This window comes from Giraffa tippelskirchi, chromosome 6, assembly GCF_054371585.1.
Source record: "Giraffa tippelskirchi isolate mGirTip1 chromosome 6, T2T-mGirTip1v1.2.pri, whole genome shotgun sequence".
NCBI lineage: Eukaryota > Metazoa > Chordata > Mammalia > Artiodactyla > Giraffidae > Giraffa > Giraffa tippelskirchi.
In genome coordinates, this window is record NC_137280.1 from 12,210,728 (window position 1) to 12,231,426 (window position 20,699).

Here is a 20,699-nt window from a genome sequence, read left to right on the forward strand (position 1 = left end):
GCACACAACTTGGGCTCCAATGGACAAATCCACCATATTGTCAATTCACATTTATCATCACATTCTGTAATGTGTCTTGAGTCACTTCTATGTAAAAAGAGCTGACAACGGTGCGAGGAACATCAAATCATATGAGAAATAGTCCATGACCATGAGGAAAGAGGGGTCTGAGGGAAGAGTTCTCGCTGAGGCAAATGCTGCCTTCTGCTCCTGTATTTTCACTCTTCCCTTCGTATTTTGAAAAGAGAATCTATTAATTCGTATAACTACAAAACCCCCAAACTGTTAAATTTTTGCTAACCTAGCAAATTGAACAAGTACTTAGAAGACAATATAGACCATGGGATGAGTTGTATTTTCCTTTATTTGCCTGTGAGCAGAAGTAGGTCTTGCCCGAAGCAGGCTCTCAATGAACGTTCATCCCATGGATAAAGTGCTCACCCGGGCTCCATGCAGCCCAGGACTCACTTGACGGAATTATTTCACTTCCAAGAACACTGCTGTGGCACTGAAAAATTAAAGCATTGAACCCACCTGACTCTAAAGTCCAAACAGTCTATGGATCTGTATACTCAGAATATGTATTCTTAAAGGAAAGTTTTATTGATATCACTTTAGGAATATTTTCTTGGACCAAAGAGAGAAACTGCTAAAACGGTGCTAAGTAAGTAAGTGAAAGTCATTTAGTCGTGTCTGACTCTTTGCAACCACAATGGAATTCGCTAGGCCAGAATACTGGAGTGGATGGCCTTTCCCTTTTCCAAGGGATCTTCTCAACCCAGAGATCGAACCCAGGTCTCCCGCATTGCGGGCGGATTCTTTACCAGCTGAGCCACAAAACGTGGGAAAGTCATTTGAGAGAAACGTGGAAGTTTCCTGTTAGATTTTATTTTCCAAATTTGTCCCAAACTCTGATTGTCGATCAGTCTTAACAAGGAAGAAGAAAGCCCATACTCAGCTCATAATATGTTTATTCAGTGTCTACTGTTAGAATCAAGCTGTACCGGGCACTGAGGATGTAACACTTAACAAATAGGCACATTCTCTAATCTCACTGAGCTCACTCTCATCTCAAAGCCCAATGTGCCTGAACTGGTGGGTTCACTTACCCACACATCAGTCCCAAACCCACTTACCCAAGGTAGTCAGAATGCATTCACTGCATCCGTACATTTCTATACGTCATTTTATCCTATGATCTATTTGGGGTTCAATGCTAAATTCTAAGTGCTGAATTCAGATGATGCTCATCCAAATTTAGATGCATCATCCGAGAACAAGAGGAAGGGCCACATCCACAAATCACTTCTCTGGGGAGTTCACAGTCCTCTTGCTCTGGTGTAAAAAGCAGTTGCTCAAAGCAGAGCAAAGAAGTATAGACACGGCAAAAGCCATCTTCCTGGTTGGCAATTTCCCTTAAGATTATAAAGAAATATTTCACAGGAAATATGGAGCTGGAGTCCTCACAGCTGCTGAAGACAAGGCAATGAGCAGAGACGGGAACGAGGAGGGGATTGAAGCAAGATTAAAATATCAAAAGGGAAATCAGTAAATTTGAATCCTCAGACCTGGAACCAATTAGAGGTCAGCTGGCAACTGTCAAGAATCAATATAAGAAAGATGTAATTTTTAATAACTCAGAAATAAAGTATGCTGTTAACATGCTAGGAATTGGGGCAGGGGAGGAAAAAGAGTGAAGAAAAATGTAGTCTGTTAGCAATTATGGTGTGCATGCCAGGACCAGCTTAAAGGAGTCACTCTCACCTTCTCAGGGCTCCACTCTGGGTTTCAGCCTCAGCACAGCGCCCTTCAGCCTCCGCTTGGCACCACCCAAGCACAGCTGGCATGTCTGCTGCCCAGCTAGTTCAGAACTCAATGGATCAAGGATTCCTCTGTGTCATAAATCCAGACTCTTTTTCTCCAAAGAAGCTGGGGCTCTGGGAAACTTTATTAAACAACCCTTGGTCTTTACATAAGCAAATGTTTACCTTTCTAGTTATTTATACACCAAATTGATATCTTTAAATATCAAAAGCTTAAGGATTTTCACATTTGGCAAGTTTTTACAACTCTCACCAAGATAGGTGTGTAGAGTCAAATTGGGAAACATTTTCTAAGAACTGAAGATGAGTACAATTTGAAAATCACTTTGGAGATGGACACTTCTCCAAAGAATGAAAATGTACTTGAAGACCATAACACATAAGCAGATAGGGGGATCCCTGGAAAGATCAGACAGGAGTTTTCCAAAGTGTCCTCTGTGGAATATTAGTTCTGAGTGATTCGAATAGGCATTGCTTTTAATTTAAAAAACAAACAAACAAGCAAACAAACAAACAAAATGCATCTCAATAGCAAATAAGCCTGCAAACTCCTGTGTTATACAAAGTTAAAGAGATTCCTTTATTGCAGGACTTTTTAGATCCTTTATGGCATCTGAGCAGGATTGTGAATCTAAGAATTTTTGCATGGAGTGGGTTTAGTCTTGGACCACTGAAGAGTTATTTCACCATGGACCATTTTCTTGTTTTGTCAAATTCAAGTTCAAGTTGGCTTAAGCTTTTCCCTAACTCAGCAGGTATCAGTGTCTCGAAATTAAAATGGATCCTTACAAGGACAAGGTTTACAAAGAGCATCTCTGACATCTTTTTCAAATTTTCTTTCTTCTCATAAGACATCTAGGAAGAAAGAGAACTCTAACGTTGCTTGCTTCTGAATCCCTCTGATCTTTGAAACTGTATTCATTTCATTGGAGCCCAGTCAGCTTGATCCCCATTCAGGATCCCAGTCAAGCATCAGGCCGATCTGAATGCCAGTCTCATCTGACCTTGGTGTACAAGTCATTGTTTCTTGCTCTATCTCTAGGTAACTGAAAGCTTTCTTAGAGGCGAAAGGGGAGAGATCGCCTTCCAGAGATCAGAGATTGCCTCTCCCAGCAACTTCAGCTTACCGCTAGGGAAAACTGAGGCTCAGAGATGGCAAAGAACCTTAAAATCACACATCCTCTTTTTTTTAGAAGCCAAACCTTGCAGAGCCCACCCAGGTGATCAAGCTGTGCTCCCCCTCCCTGAACCCCTTGAGCATAAAGAACCTCACGTTTCCTCCAACTTCCCATCCCACTTGCCTCTTCAGGGGTCTGAAGCAATTTGAATGAGCCTCCCTCTGCCCTGTCACAGACTGGAGCACATTAAGGGCAGGAAATTAGGCTGGGGCATGTTTGTAGATCCGGTGCCGATTACTCTTCCCCTCCGATTGTACATCCACCAATACGGAATGGATTTCTCTCTAATTTATGAAAGGTCGGTCAGCATGGAATGATAAAGGAAAGGGCCATGTCTGATAAATTCACCTAAATTGAATTCTTGGGCCACATTACCAAAACAGCAGACATAATTTATCTGGATTTCAGGAAAGCATTTAGGGCTGTACCATATAACAGATGCATTTACTAAGGCAAACCATTGTGTGATGATTAAGTGTCAGGTGGCAATTTTGGAAACAGGTTTAAAATGGCCCAGAACCCAATGCTGGGTGCACCGCCAGGAGACACTTAAGAGTATAGACAGAGAGGTCAGTCTGGGGGTCATTGTTTCAAAGTCCTTGACCCTAATTATAATTTAATTTCCACAATGGTCATATCTCTTGAGAACAGAATTGGGATGAAGGGGGGGCCAGTTTTAAAAGGAACAGACTGAAAACAAGTTGTGTTTCTTTTTTCAATCCGAGTGGCTCAGTGAGGGATGAATGAGTTATTCTTCCACCAGGTGAACACAAATAAACAAGAGAATAAAGGAAGCCAAAGACTTCTGAGCAACAGGGCACTGCAGTGACAAACTGTGAACAGGACAGGGATGGGAGGCAGTGGGTTTCACTAATACTTCAAACTCGGAGAGTCTGAATTGATACCATGAATAGCAAAAGAAATGGAGTTCAGGGTTCTTGAGATAGAAATAGGCTCAAATAATTACGTAACTGTGAGTCATTAATACCCTTGCTATGGCCTCGAAAGGCACGAGCTCTAAACTCTGGTTTGAATTTGCCTCTTCTTAGAGTCAAGATTTATGCATCAGCCTTACATCTTTATCCAGGCAATGTGGAATAGATTTCTGTCTAATTCATTAAAGGTCAGTCAGCATGGATTGATAAAGGGAAACCCATGTCTGATACATTTGCCTAAATTGAATATTTCCTCTGGGCTACTGCAAAGGTGACCTGAGGTGACCGTCATCACGAATTCACCCAGGCAGTCTTAAACTGAGTCTCTGTCTAATGCCCTCACCGACTCCATGGAATCCAAGAAGAGGGCAGTAGTCTAGTGCAGGCTCATTCTCTTAGGAACAAGTTTTGGCATTTGGGTTTGGCCTCAATAACTAGTTCCCAGGTCTATCCCACATATTGAGCTGAAGGTGTCCACAAACGTCAAACCCCTCCCAGAGGTACTGAGCATGGCACACTTGTGCACACGTGTTCCATTTCCTCACCTCCCTCTCCGACTCCACTCTGGGTACCTAACAATGCCAGCCAGTACCAGAGCTGCCTCTGGCAAACACTCTCTTCTTCCTGGAAGCTCTTTCCTTGTTCAAGACTGTATCATGTAGTTTGTGGTGGTTAGTTGTATGTGTCAAGTTGGAGAGTGTTTGGAGATGAGATTAACATTTAAATTGTTGAACACTGAGTGAGCAGACTGTCCTCCACAATGGGGGTGGGCCTCATCCAATCAGTTGAAATTCTGAGTAGAACAAAAAGACAGCCTCCTTAAGCCCTAGGAAATTCTTCAACAGACTGTCTTTGGACTGTATCCACATCATCATCTTTCCTGGAACTCCAAGTGCTGGCCCATACAGCAGATTCAGACTTGCTGGTCTTCATAACCATGTGGGCCAATTCCTTATAGTAAGTCTCTTTCTATAATATAAACTATCTTGCTGGTTCTCTTTTCTCTGGAAAACCCTAATGGATACACAGGGGTATCAGTAGTTATAGTTCTGTCAGATTTCTGGAGCCTACAACTTGAGGTAAGGTCTCAGTTTTCACTTTAATTCTCTGTTTAAGGAAACTCTCTGGATCTACATGAAAAAAATTGAAGCATGGAACAAGCATGTCACAGACTTCATTAGCAGGAACTAGATTATGGATCTATTCCGAGAATTAAGGGAAACTTTGGGATCCTTGGACTGCAAGGAGATCAAGCCAGTCAATCTTAAAGGAAATCAACTCTGAATCTTCTTTAGAACTGACACTGAAGTTGAAGCTCCAATATTTTGGCCACCTGATGTGAAGAGCTGACTCATTGGAAAAGACCCTGATGCTGGGCAAAATTGAAGGCAGGAGGAGAAGGGGATGACAGAGGATGAGATGGTTGGATGGCATCACTGACTCAATGGGCATGAGTTTGAGCAAACTCCGGGAGTTGGTGATGGACAGGGAAGCCTGGCGTGCTGCAGTCCATGGGGTCGCAAAGAGTTGGACATGACTGAATGACTGAACTAAACTTGGAATCTTCAAGCAGGAGATTCCATGAACTAATATAAACAGGACACTATGATATCAAAGGGAGTTTAGAAAAAATACACAGTAGAATCCTGGCACTATTATTATGCCATTGCAGACTTCCCCTAGCCTCATGATGTCTTGAATCTCATGAAATTCGGCAGCTGAAGTGAAGTACAAGATGGAATTAAGGTAATAAACTCGAACGCATTTTCATCTCAGTAATGTGAACCCCCAATTGAGTCAGAATTTTACTGATGCAAGTTTTCATGGCCTCTCAAGTGAAAACATCACCGTGCTCAAATGGCACTTGTAACCACAGGCTCGCAGATATTATATAGGATGTTCATTCATTTATTTATCCATTCATCTAGCTAGCATACATTAAGTATCCAAAGCCCTATGCAGAGTGTTGCGGGAATTAAAAGAAATGCCTTCAATACCTGTTTTCAAGACACTGCATAATCTAGTTGTTATAAAGACAACCAACAGAATGAAAGTTTGCGAGGTATTTTTTTCTTGATTTATAAAAATAAACTATCATAGAGTCCAGATAATAATGTATTTAACAACACCCACATGTGCATCAACAACTCATGACCTGCCTAGGTGCGTGCAGTGATGGCAGAGCCAGCCAAGGCCTTCACTGAACCCCCAAAATATAAAATACAGTTGGGAAAATATAGGTAGGTTGACTTATAGGGATGGTACTAGGGTAGAGGTGGGCTGAGAACATGGAGAGGAGAGAAACTGGGTCCATCAGTCTTCATGACAAACCCAGAACAAATACAGTATTTGGCCTTTTGTAGGTGCTAAATACAGAGTAGGAAATGGCAACCCACCCCAGTATCCTTGCCTGGGATATCCCATGAGCCGAGGAGCCTGGCAGGCTACTGTCCATGGGGTCACGAAGAGTTGGGGATGACTGAGCGACTGAGCACCCTCACGCACAGGTGCTGAATTAATAGATACTGAATGAACGAACAAATTAATGAAACCGTTGTGATGAGGAGGAACAAGTGCATACAAAATACCTTATAAACTCAAGGGACAGTGAGGCACTTGCTTCCAAGGATGAAGCCAAGCTGAGCAGCAGCCAGGCTGTATATAACTCCTTTCATCACACTCCAGGGACCATGGTATTGCTAAGGAGCCTCAAGCAAGAATAATAAACAGAATAAAAATTGTCAACTTCATGAAGTGTGTCGGGTTGAATGAAAGAGTAAACTGCAAACTAATCAATGCCTATTACATGTAGGAAGTTGAATGAGATTAATCTAGGAAGACTTCCTAAAATAGGTGAGTTCTGAGCTGAATTTTTTTCCTTGGGGACTTGACAAAATAAATCTTACTAATAGTGTTTCATATGCATTTAGATGAATATATACTATAGATATATTATATATATTCTATACACACACAACATATATATAAATGAAGCACGTGTACTTCCCAAAGTGTATTCTCAGATATTAAATCAGATAATTCTGTCCTTCTGTGATCCTTATTTTCCTGTCAATCAACTTTGGAGACAGTCACAGTGGAGCAGAATTTCAATTTGGAATTCCAAAATCCTTAGTCCTGTCCCTTTATGGGAGAGTCTGGGGTGGCTGAACTCTTTTTTGCTTTTTGAGAGCTGCCCATATCCTCTGCGATTGCTGTTCCCAGGATGCTTGTCCTCTAGGCAAGAGATCTAGTCCTCCCTCCTAGAGTTAAAAGCCATTGCTTTTTCAGCATTTAACTGGCATAAACTCTTTACATCCTCTCCCCAGCTTTTTAAAAAAAATAAACTTTTACTGGGAAACTGTGGAGTTTCCCAGAGAACAGCCTGGAAGTATTTGAATGCCAGGACCCTGAATTTCCTTCCTAACAATCTCCTTGGACCATCACCAAACCCTTCTCAAGCCACCATCTCTTTATCTCTAGGGACCAGAGGCAGTTCATATTTCCTTTCTTTGGCCAAAATGTTTAGTTCCATCATCCTGGAGTCTCTTGCTATTTCTCCCATGGTATTTGGTTGCCCTGGGGAGAGGATCATAAGAGCAAGTCTAGGAGGGAACTGAATCAATCCAATTCCAGGGCTGTCACTGAGAACCAAGGGGTCATCTGGCCCAATGAGAAGGCACAGAATACAGTTTCTGGATGAACAAATTGGAATTACTACTAGTGTCAATTAAACTACTGGTTCATTCCCAAAACAAGTCAAGGAAGAACAGAACAAGCTCATCTGGGATGAAGACAAGAGTGTCTCCCCTACCTGCCCAGTAACATAGAAACCCCAAGGACCCCATGAGACCCAGGCAGAAGCAGAGTGGGCAGAGCCTAGCACCCCATCTCAGGGGTGTGAAGAGTGGGGAAAGGCTGGTCCTGACAGCCTTGGGATAAGTCATGGCACCTCTGTCCTTTAGTGCAAAGTTCTATGGTTTGTGTGTTGAGGACTCTTACGAGGTCTTTTCGTTGTTTGAAGGAATAAAATGGACCACCTCAGAACAATGGATGCTCCTTCTTGAAGTCAAACGAGGTTAGAACATGGACTTTTGTGAGGGTGGAATTTCTGAGCATCTGAACTGATCATCTCAAAGTATATTTCAGGATATGTTTGCCCCCTCCCATAAAAAATGATGAAAGCTCTTTTCTTTCTGCCAGGTCTTCAAAATTATAACTAGATTCTTTTCTTTTTGGTTATCTTTTTGTTGTTTTAAAAAATAAATCTGAGTGAAAGATACAGAGCTCTAAGAATAGATCTAAATCTAAAAAATTTTTCATCCAAATCATCCTTTCATTTTTTTTTAATCATAGCAGCGTTGAGTAATAAAGTATTTGACCATAGTGCTTTCTTAGCCCTCCAACAGCATCCCAAAATGTTTCTGAGCTCTGAGCAGTGGTTTAAGAACTATCCCCCAGGCCCCACATGTATCCCATCAAGACTTGGACTAGACAGGCAGAAAGAGCATCACCCGTGAACATGACCTAGTCATTCCTTATTTCTTCTCCTCTTCTTATGGCCTACTTCCTTCTTTTACACTCAATATAATTGACAGTGATGACATCCAATTACAGCATTTCCTTCCAAATAAATTTGGAGCCCAGAGAAGCAGGTTTCTTTAATTCTCTAAGAGAGAATAATAATTTTTCTCTAATTTTTGTAATATCAAATAGTGATGTTACCAAAAAAAAAAAAACAAACCCACACAAAACAAGTTTGCCAGATTGTCTCTTGACAAAATACAGGACATGGAGGCTGGAAACCATCCTGTGCTCTGTTCATTTCCCTCATAGTGATTATATAAATTATCTCCTGGGTCTGGAAACACCAGTCTCTATTTCAAAAGGATAGCTTTCCAAATCCATATGTGGAAGGACGAAGAAAATATTGTCTGTGAGAAACTGTCCAGGAGAATCATCAGCGCACAAGATCATTCAGGGTCCGTGGCCCACATGGATATGCTCAGCAAATCTCACTGGCGCTCATACATCCCAGTCAAATGGGCCACTGGGTGTCATTGTGCCCACTGTATTGATAGTGAAACTGAGGGTATCCTGTATCCAAGTTAATGTAGGCTATTTAGAAATGGAGCTGAAGGGACTCACTCCTGGGCTCTATCCTCATTAGCCAAATGGACCTTGAGTAAGACTACAACCTGGCCTTCCTCTAGAGGAATGTTGCCATTGAGAAATCTTAAACTTGGTTTGAAATAGAGCCTCCTAAACACTGTCCACCACCCTTTACCTTGTGCAGCTAATTTACTGCAGGGCGCAAAAAAAAAAAAAAAAAAAAAAAACATGGAAATAGGAAAGAAGGAATTTCCTGTCTTCTTGTCTTCTGGTCCTTCATGATTCAGTCACAACCTTCAAGCATTACATGTGATGTTTGCTCTGACCTGGTAGATTAATGACTTCTTCAGCTGCTAATGCAGTGATTATTATCATTATTACTGTTTTAATTTCAAACAATGGGAGGCAAGGAAGAGAGGGTATTTACTGCAGCGATTCAGTGGAGACGTTTGGGTAAAACTACATTTGTAGTACCATAAACTAGCTTCCCAGTGCCATTTGAAACACTGCCAATTCGCTTATCACTAACATTTCCCTGAAAAACAGAATTTCTTTTCTCTTCTTTTTCGGTCAGCTTGCCAAAAAGCATTATGTTGCCACAGCCAGCTACAGAATGGGATAGGAGAAAAGTGTGCATTAATTGTATTCTGAAGCCTGCCATAAATTCACTGTAGTGAATTTGGATGGAGAGATTAAACAGCATTCAAGAACATTTTCCAAAAGAGTACTCGAGTACACAATAGTGGTTTGTGTGGGGCAGAGAGATGACACAGGACGATTGTGATTTATGTACGTCTCATGTTGGGTCACCACTCTTCAAGGGGAGGAGTGGAGTCTTTCTGCTGTACAGCTCTCCATAGAAACTTGCTCAGGACTCTGTGTACAGCACATGGCCACTGGGTGATACCGTGGTTGGATGGGCCAGACTGTGAGCTGGACTGCTTGAGGGGCACCCAGAGAACACAGCAAACACTGAGGTTTGAAGAAAGTGACAAGAACTTGACAAAAAAGAGTCTGTGACTGTGAGAGAAAATTGCAAATATTAGACTCAAGAGTTAGACACATTTGTGGTGACCTCACGAGCCCAGGTGGTGCTAGTAGTAAAGAACCTGCCTGCCAATACAGGAGACATAAGAGACGCAGGTTTGATCCCTGGGGCAATCTCTTGGAGGAGGGCACAGCAACCCACTCCAGTATTCTTGCCTGGAGAATACCATGGACAGAGGAGCTTGGCAGGCTGCGGTCCATAGGGTTGCAAGGAGTCAGACACAACTGAAGTGATTTAGCACGCACACAATTTATTGTTCAAACCGAGATACTTTTGAGAGAATAAGGGGGCACTGTAAACATTATGCCAGGTCAGCAGTTGACAAATTATCATGTGTGATCACCCCAACTGCAATGTTCTTTGGCAAAGGAATGTAATGCTGCAAAGAAAGCATGTCCTTGAATTAATGAAATGCTCAGGAAGAGGTACTGTATTAGTCTGCCACCATAACAAAGTACTGGCTTCCCTCATAGCTCAGTTGATAAAGAATCCACCTGCAACGCAGGAGACACCGGTTCGATTCCTGGGTCGGAAAGATCTGCTGGAGAAGGGATAGGCTACCCACTCCAATATTCTTGAGCTTCCCTTGTGGCTCATCTGGTAAAGAATCTGCCTGCAATACAGGGAGACCTGGGTTCAATCCCTGGGTTGGGAAGGTCGCCTGGAGAAGGGAAAGGCTACCCACTCCAGTATTCTGTCCTGGAGAACTTCATGGACTATATAGTCGATGGGGGTCACAAAGAGTCACATGTGACTTCCACATTCATAACAAAGTATTGCAGACTGGGTGGCTTAAACAACAGAAATATATTTTCTCACAATTCTGGAGGGTGGAAGCCTGAAATCAAAGTGTTGGCAGGGTCGGTTTCTTCTGCAGCCTCTCTCCTTGAATTGCAGATGGCCATCTACTTCATGCATCTTCACATGGCCTCCCTCCATACCTGCCTGTGGCCAGATTTCCTCTTCTTAAAAGGACACCAGTCATACTCATAGGGCCCATCCTAATGACCTCATTTTGACTTAATTCTCTCTTTAAGGATGTATTCACAAACTTATCACATTGTAACCTATCAGGGGTTAGAACTTCACCATATGAATTGGGATTTGGAATGTACACAACTCAGTCCACAACCCATTCTGGTTTCTAAACAAAACCCAAAGTTTTACAAAAGCAGTTCATGCCTTCTGAGAATGGCCAGGCTCTTCAAGAGATCAAGAATCCAAGGTTCTGAGATTCACAGACTTACCAGAGAGAGACGACAGGAGGTGTGGTCACACACATGACAGCATACAGATGAAGCAAAATTTCACAATTAAGAGTAAGAGTGATGTTTAAAATATGTAACTGATATACTATAGGCACTGACAAACCACTATGAATATCAGCCAGCACAAAGCTGGAGCAGGGCCTGGATGCCGTGAATATATGTCCAGGGCTGACCTTTAGTGGAAGGGTTATGAGGCAGACTTGCAGGGAGGGCTAGTCCCCAGGCAAAGGCTTGGAGAACTAGGGCAGCAGGGACGCAAAGAAACAGCTCTTTACTGACTAGGTAGAAGTGTTCTAATGTTTTAACAACCAGTGCATACACCTCTGATCACCCAGTGATCACATGTATCAGCCCTGTTAGAAGATGAGCAATGTGAGTCTTGCCACTTATGAGTTCTGCGGTCTTCAGTCTTGTCTGATAGCATCACCTCTTTAGGCATTAAGTTTACTGATCTCTGTGAAAGTTGCATGTCCACGAGGCTCAGGTACTTGAATACTATTGTCACGTCAGCAGTTTTTCCTTAGGTTTACTGGCGCGCGCGCACACACACACACACACAATCCCACCTTCCAAGGAGCACCTTGATATCAATTTCCTTTCACTTTCCTTCCCCATTTTCCTTCCTATTGCTCAGAAACTCGCTGGGAGTGTCATAGAGGGCTCTCACACAATCAGAGCCAAATGCTTTTGGCTTGACATTAGGAAGCTAGCATCTGAAAGTAACCAGTTGATACCTTGAAGTTTTATTTGAGAATAAAAATCCAAAGAAGTTTCCATGGACCAGGGAAGGTTTTCAATCTCATTCAAAACCCACTTATGTGGATATTTAAGATCTTTTGCGTGCGTGCTAAGTCACTTCAGTCATGTCCAACTCTTTGTAATGCTATGGACTGTAGCTCACTAGGCTCCTCTGTCCATGGGACTCTCCGAGCAAAAATATTAAGGTGGGTTGCCATGCCCTCCTCTAGGGGATCTTCCCCACCCAGAGATCGAACCCTCATCTCTTAGGTCAGCTGGATTAACAGGCCGGTTCTTTACCACCAGTGCCACTTAGGAAGCCCTCAAGATCTTTCAGTGAGCAACAAACTGTGCGCTAACAGTTTTGCCCGTATCTAGACGGAACAGTGCTCAGTTCCCGGGAATTGGTCCTCTTGTGATCTGGGCACTGGATTTTCCGAATTTAAAAAGAAGAAACAAGTAAGGGATAGATAGAGTAAGGGGCAAAGTATTACAGGCAAAGCAGTGGTGAAATGTCAGTAACTCCCCAGCCTGGAAACAACTCATTGAGTAACTATTTTCATTACATCAACTTATGTCTCTCAGAAAATAATGATGGTCTATTCTCCCTTTCTACGATAATCCAAAATAACACAAGATGGGCAGGATAAATCATTGTAGGAAAGTATTCCTGATGTACCAGGGGTCCAGAATGAGATAGCAGAATTTCATACCTTTACAATGTTTAAAATCAGAGCACAGTGTCATCTCTGGAGACAGAAAGATAAACAAGTGACTTTCAAAGTTCCATTTAACTTTAGATGTAAAAATTAAAATGCATGAAAAATGTATGAAAGCCAAGAATTCTGTGTGAAGTTTTATGGGCAAGAAATGAGTATCAATCTTTAAAAGATTTTTTTAAAAAACACATTGATTTCCTTACTGAGATTTATTGTAAAGCCATTTGCAGAAAATTCATGGAAAACGCCCCCAGAACAAGAGATCATTTTATGTAGTAAATAACTCTAGCCATAGGTTAGACATGTATCTCACCCCAGCTTGACAGAAGGATTGGGAACCACCCCCACCCCCACCCCCACCCCCGAAGCAAAGAGGATTATGCTACATTGGAACTAAACCTCAGAAGAAAATATTGCTGTGAGGGGCTTCATATCTTGTCTCTAATATGGGGGATGGAAAGCAGGGAAGATAACGACCACCAACAGTGTAAGGAAAATGTAACTAAATATGGCAGCTCCTAGAAGACAGATGAGTTATGGAATCCCAAAGCACCCAGATTCACTTTAGACTTTACAGGTGATGATTCCCTTTGATTCATGGTTGCAGTTCTTAAGGGCAAAAGAACTTAGTTAGCTGGAGAAGGGGATGCAAACAGAAAGAAAGCCTTCTCCAGCTGGGAAAACAAAAGATGTTTGGGATGATGTCGATGAAAGCTTTTTTAAAGTGAGAGGTACAGACAGAGTGTAAGAGGAAGGCAGCTGGAGTCTTTCCAGATGCGCTAATGATGCATGGTGCTGCTGACAAAGCAGTTCACCCAACCGGTGCGAGAGAGAGCTGCCTGGGGGACCTGCCCTTTCTCTTAGGGTTGGACCCTAAGAGTCCAGGTTGGGGGAGCCTTCACCACTTGGTTCAGAGAACTTTTTTCTTTTGCTCTCATTTAAATGCTTACCACTGAGACATACTTAAAGCTTAGCTTTTTTTTTTTTCTTTTCCCTTTTCAGATTTCATTCCCCTTAGCAAGTATTTGGTTTCTAAGATCAGAAATCAACAGGGGAGAGGATGTTAGCCTGGGTTATAAAATGAAATGAAACGCCTTTCCTTTTTCATCCACTTTTACCGAAATGCTTGGTTCTTTGCTCATAAGACTGAGAAAAACCCAATCTGGGTTTAAAATACTTAGCTATTTGGGAATCCTTTGCCCATCCCAGGGACCCAGGGACCTGTGGGTCTTGGTAACTATGTCTGGTTGGGCCTGTGTGATCTAAAATGCAAAATACAGTGCATGACAACATAATTCATTTTAGTCTCTTTTTTTCATGTTGTTTCTCCAACTGAGGCAAGATGACATGTGCCACAAAGCCATCATCTGTGATGGTCTTAGAATTTATAATTTCAAGTTGCAGATCCCACATCACCTTCTCCCCATTATCACTAAATGGCCTCTAATTCCTCCTTACCCAATTTCAACCTGGGGACTTCCCTGTCTCTGGAAGCAGTTCACTCTATCATCAGACTTTACTGTACGATGGACTCTAAATTTGACAAGGTTCTTTCCAGATGACAGCAGTAAGGCCAACATGTTCGCCTTCTAAACCCACACTGCAGATACTGCCCTCCTATTTGTGACCATTATCTATAGCTAAGCTCTTCCCAGCCCATGGAGCTCTATAGAGAAACTATTCAGATGTGTTGTTTGCAGTTTGGTTTCATTTCGTGATACAACCTTACCTGTAGCACAGCTGATTGAGTTTGGACATTGGGAAGAATGTTCTCAGATGAAGGTTTTTACACACTGGAACAGTTAATACAGGGAGAGAGGAGTGCAGGGAATGTCCTCAAAATGCCCTTCCAGTATTTAGAATAGAAGTAAATATTTTACCAACTCTAATGCCTTTGTAAGAGTGCTACACAAAGTCACACCTGAGACAAAAGAATGAACTGGTTACTCTGTCTTCCATGCAGTCAGGTACCTCTCAAATGGTGGCAAGGTGGTCCTAGAGATTATTTCATGTCTGGAGTCAGCACACTACGGCACATGAGCCAAATCTGTTCCATTTCCTATTTCTGTAAGCCCTACGAGCTGAGAATGGTGTTTACATCTTTAACAGCCAAAAAAACTCTTAAAAGAAAGAATATTTTGTGACACATAAAAATTAAATTCAAATGTCAATGCCCATAAATAAACACAACTTAAAAGACAACCATGTTCATCATTTATGTGTTTTCTGTGGTCAATTTCACATTCAACATTTCAACTTTCAGCACAGTGGAATAGTTGTGTCAGAGAGCATTAGGACTGTAGAAAGCCTAAAATACTTTCTCTCTAGCCCTTAATGAAAAATATTTGCTGGCTCTTTCCATCTCAGGCTACCACAATGTGCAGAGCCACCACCATGCCCACGTATCTATCATGTATGGTCGTGCAGAACTGCTCCAGCTTCTTGATCAAGATGAATAAGCAGACTTACAACACCGAAGAGGAACTAAAGAGCCTCTTGATGAAGGTGAAAGAGGAGAGTGAAAAAGCTGGCTTAAAAACTCAACATTCAAAAAATGAGAATCATGGCATCTAGTCCTATCACTTCATGGCAAATAGATGGGGGAAAAGTGGAAACAGTGTCAGATTTAATTTTCTTGGGCTCCAAAATCAATGTGGACGGTGACTGCAGCCATGAAATTAAAAGACGTTTACTCCTTGGAAGAAAAGCAACGACAAACCTAAATAGTGTGTTAAAAAGCAGATACATCTCTTTGTCGACAAAGGTCTGTATAGTCAAAGTTACGGTTTTTCCAAAAACCAGTAGTAATGTATTGATGTGAGAGCTGAACCATAAAGAAAGCTGAGCACCAAAGAATTGATGCTTTCAAACCATGGTGCTGGAGAAGACTCTTGCGAGTCCCTTGGACTGCAAGGAGATCCAACCAGTCCATCCTAAAGATCAGTCCTGGGTGTTCATTGGAAGGACTGATGTTGAAGCTGAAACTCCAGTACTTTGGCCACCTGATGCGAAGAACTTACTCACTGGAAAACACCCTGTTGCTGGGAAAGATTGAAGGCAGGAGGAAAAGGGGACGACAGAGGATGAAATGGTTGGATAGCATCACTGACTCAATGGACATCAGTTTGAGCAAGCTCTGGGAGATAGTGAAGGACAGGAAAGCTTGGCGTGCTGCAGTTCATGAGGTGGTAGGATGTCGAGCACGACTGAGTGACTGAACAACAGCCCCAAACCCAATAACCTGAAGGTCTGCAACTCCTTCCACTACAATGGGCTCATGCACAGCAAGACTGTGGACATGCAGCTGGCAGTCGATGGCAAAAGGGTCGTGATGGTACCAGAGATCCGGCCAGCACAAATTGGCTACTTCCTGTGTGTGGACCACCATCAGCAAGAATGCCCAGGCCACCTTTAGGAGCATCTGGCACATGATCTGGAAGAACAAATACCACCTGGGTTTGCGCATGGCCACCATCCCCAGAGCCAGAGCCATCCTGTGCAACGAGAAGCCTGTGATGGTGAAGAGGAAGTGGACCCACTCCATCAGGAAGCTCCTGAACCATCTATCCCCTCTCCAAATCAATAAAGCTGTCAGCCTACTTTCCTCAAATTAAAAAAAAAAAAATTGCTGATGACTGATATATGTCCTTCCTAAGTCTTCCTGATCATGTTCCTTAAACTTAACAGTCTGTTTCTTTGCCTGAATCTGTAGTCTCAACTCATTGTTTACAAAGCTTTCTGTACAATGCCTGGCACATATTATTAAGAAGTAAGTACTTGATAAACGAATATAACTACTAATTTCATTATAAGACAAATGGAGTAGCATATCAGAAGCTCAAAAGATGAAAAGCCAATGGTACTTCTTGTTACAAACAGCTCAGCACCATTTTTCTTTGTGAATATGCAGTTTGATCTAAAATGTCTGCTATTCTCTCTGTATAAGATCTACTGGTTCTAGACTCCCTGGCTTTTAATTACAAAGCAAAATCTTCTAATGCCAATAATAAGACCAACTTCTATACCTTTTAAGTGCAATCTTCTTGATTATAAGCAGCCACTGACTGAAGACTTCAATTAGAGAGGGAGATTTCTTAAACCCTGGGGCAAAAGTTTAGTTCAAAACAACTTGGAAAGTGGTTTAACTCTTTAAGGATCACCTGCCTCCCAGCATACAGCATTCACAGAAAACCCATGATTTTGCACAGTTTCAAGAAAAGAACCATTCTGTGTTTCTTATTGAGTGGCTCCTGCCTCCTGAATACTGTCACCCTGGTTAAAGTTAACATGGAAGAAATGTGGGTAGGGAAGATAGAGTTCAGTTTACTTGTATAAGTCTCTTTATTCTATTTCAAAATAGCTGGTCCTGGATTTAGAATTTGGGGAAGCTTCAAAACCCTTTGGAAGAGTTCAGACATAAATTGAAGCTATGCCTACCCAGCAGAGACTCCGAGAGACTGTTATCATACACCATATCTCAGGAAGAGCCAAACATTCCTGTACAGATGCCAGCCAGGCTGGGAAGTAGAATGACAAGAAGGAACCTAGAAAAATTCCATAAACAGAATCAAGAAATGTCTCATGTCCCAAACAGAAATATGTATTCTATAGTTTCTGCAAATTTCCAAATATTCAGAATGAGAAGATTTGGGCAATCAAGTATAAACTAAAGCAATAAAACCCACTTATGCTCATTTATTCAATCACTTGCTCCTTCTTTCTGTCACCTTCTCTATGAAGTCTTCATTATTTTACTACTTAGTTTAGACCTAGTAAGTTTATTGTTCTCACAGTTTTTCACACTTGGCTTCCTTTCAACCCCTAAGCATTATGGATTCTTCCTTACTCTTAAGTGTCACACTTCGGCCTCTAGAGGGAGTTCAAGTCCCCAGATCCTCAAGAGGAAGAGTCCTGTTGTAACATATGGGTCAGTTGGACCCAGGTGTCTGGGATGGAGCCTTTCGTGAGAGGAACCATGAGGTTTAAGGCTCTCCTCCTGCCTGGAGTACTCACCAGGATTCCCTCTCCTTTGAAAATCTCCCTTGTCCTCTTAGCCTTTTTAAAAAAGCTCTTTGTAAAAACTGCTTCACTTTTTTTCTTCCTCTTTCTGGCTGAATAGCTTCTATGATAGTCTAAGCAGAGGGATCCTCCCAGTTCAAACACAGTCTAAACTAGCTCATGAGGAAAGGAGATCAGAGAAGCATTTCATAAAAAGTTCTGATTAGTAATGTGACAAGATAAATGCTAGTGCAGTCACTATGGAAAACAGTATGGAGGTTCCTCGAGAAATGAAAATATAGCTAATATATGATCCAGCAATTCCACTTTGAGATATTTGTCCAAAGAAAATGTAAACACTAACTCAAAAAGATATATGCATCCCTAGGTTTATCGCAGCATTGTTTACATTAGCCAAGATACAAAACAACCTTTGTCCATTGATGGATGAATGGATAAAGATATATATGTATATAGGTATATAAATAGAGATAGATAAATACAGTGGAATATTATTCAGCCATAAAAAAGAATGAAATCTTATCTATGACAACATGAATGGGCCTTGAGGGCCTTATGCTAAGTGAATTAGGTCTGACAGGGAAAGGTCAGACAGAGGTAATCAACATTTTATTTCTACAAGTTTAAATTATGCTATGAATTAGTTAGCATTAATATGGCACCCTGTACTTCAAGAGATTTATTATAACAATGAATTGAGAGCCTCCAAATTTCTGACTGCTAGTACAGAAAACTTACCCCAGGTTTCCTGGGGTATGTTTATAAAGCATTCATAAAGTGGACTCACCCAGCAAGAAAAATAAAATGACATGGCAACACCACATGAAATATATTTGCCACAGAATTTTTCAAAAAAAATCACTATTGTGAAAACATACTAGTTTTTATTGCATTTTAGGGAGTGTGGATTATTGGAGATTATTCAGGAAATAGAAAATGTTTAAAACACAGAAACTTGCTTAACAAAATGTTATAGTCTGATTTCGGTGTGACCATTTATACCCTACCTGCCTAAAATATTTTTTCTTCTCTTTAGAAGGTCATAATAGTAAATCTACACCATTTGTTCAATTTATTACTATCTCAGTAATGTGGAGAAGGTGTTCAAACTGACCCACAGTTTAGAAGAGGCGAGAAAGGGAGAAGGGGTTGGTTAAAAGGCACGAACTTCCACTTGTAGAATAAATAAGTTATGAGCATGTAATGTACAGCATGGAAGGAAGGAAGAAAAGAAGGAAGAAGAGAGGGAGGGAGAGAGAAAGGGAAGGAGAGGAAAGGAATGCAGCAGTGTTCCAAGACTCTAGCCTCAACCCTCCCAACCATTTCAGCCTTCCCACTAGAGAAGATCCTTTGTCAGCTCAATTTCCAAACTCTCCTCTCCATTCTTAAAGAAGGAGGCTTTTTACTTTGTGGGGGGCAAGATCAAGTTGATTGACTCAATAAGGTATGTTAGAAGGAGGTACAGGAATGGAGACAAGGAGAAGTAAAGGACTGTGCATGTTGGAGGGGAGACTGGGGAGCAGCTGCACGAACAAAGATCGGAACTCCATTTTTTCGGAAGGGGGAATCTGAATTTCTGTTTTTATTAATTTTTAAATTAATTTGCATTGGATGTAGAAACTCCATTTTATTTACTTTAGGCTTTGAATTTGTTTCTGGGACACAGCAATGCTCTGAGACTGAACTACACAGGTCTCCAGGTTAATTTGAGCCACGCAGAAAATATGTGTGTCCAATCCTCTTTGTACATTCTCTTTGAAGCCCATAGTAGGTGGCTGCCTGAGGGTCTACAGATTTTGGAGGTTTGCCGCCCTCATCATAATGAGTATCTGACAAGTCCAGCAGATCAGGACAAATATGGGCATGGAGACTAGGATCTTGGTGGCAGGTCCTCTCAAGGTCAATACACTACAGCAACAGCCCAACCTCTCAGGACAAATTCCCAGGTGGAAAGTAAGACTCCAGTACTAAGACTGAATCTGGAGAGAGTAATTCAGTATCATCAGGGATAATCATTCATTCTAGAGCCAGAGCAGTTTGTCTTTTCATGGATGAAGTCCCAGAGAAACTATGGGTGAGACTTTAAAATGAGTCTGCTACTAACAGGTGTCCTCTGCCTATAATTGCAGCTACATGGACTATTGGATGACTTTCACAAATATCATCAGGAATCTGGTCTTGGCATTAGCAAGAGCTCAGTTCTAGATTCAGAGCAAGATCACCTGCACACTCTTGGTTTGGTAGATGGGCAGGATATATGATTTCTCAATTCTCCTTTGTCTCCTTATCTCACCATTGAATCCCTAGGGCTGAAGGATGAACATATTAATCCGGAAGGAACACATAGGATCTACTTCAGTAGGAAAAAGGGTATTTCCCAGAAGAGAGGTTTGTGTTGCTATTAATGTAGAAGAGCTTACAAAGGCTTTTGGCTAATGGGGAGTTGGGCGCAGGACTGCCAGAGTTTGAATCTTAGCATCATCACATGCTAGCTAGATGACCTGGGATAAGCTCCTAAACTTTTCTCTGTTCCAGTGTCCTCATCTACAGAAGGATAAGTTGTACATGCTTCATGGGGTTATTGTAAGAATTAAATGAGATAACAATGAGCTAACTCTTCCAATGTAAAACATTGGAAGAGTGCTTGGCACGTGACAAATGCTCACTAAATATTAGCTTTTGTTCCCAGGCCTCAGAAAATCAAAGACTGAGGAGAGACAAAGTTTGAAGGTTAAATCTGGTTAAGTGTATTGTTTAGCTTGAAAATGTGCTTTAATTTTATAAATAAATTGTGTACATAATTCTAAATTATTATATGTACTTGTATCATACATTTTGAAAGCTAATCTAAATTCATTTTGC

The 20,699-nt window shown here is 41.6% G+C and overlaps 1 pseudogene across 1 annotated transcript in view; it reads left to right on the forward strand.

Moving 5' to 3' along the window:
• Window positions 1–19,055, forward strand: part of LOC145509058 (large ribosomal subunit protein eL28-like) — a 62,973-nt pseudogene extending 43,918 nt beyond the window's left edge. The window contains exons 2-3 of the transcript XR_014055829.1: window positions 15,186–15,294; window positions 16,049–19,055. The product of XR_014055829.1 is annotated as a large ribosomal subunit protein eL28-like (transcript). The remainder of the gene's footprint in view (window positions 1–15,185; window positions 15,295–16,048) is intronic.
• Window positions 19,056–20,699: the final 1,644 nt, after the last annotated feature.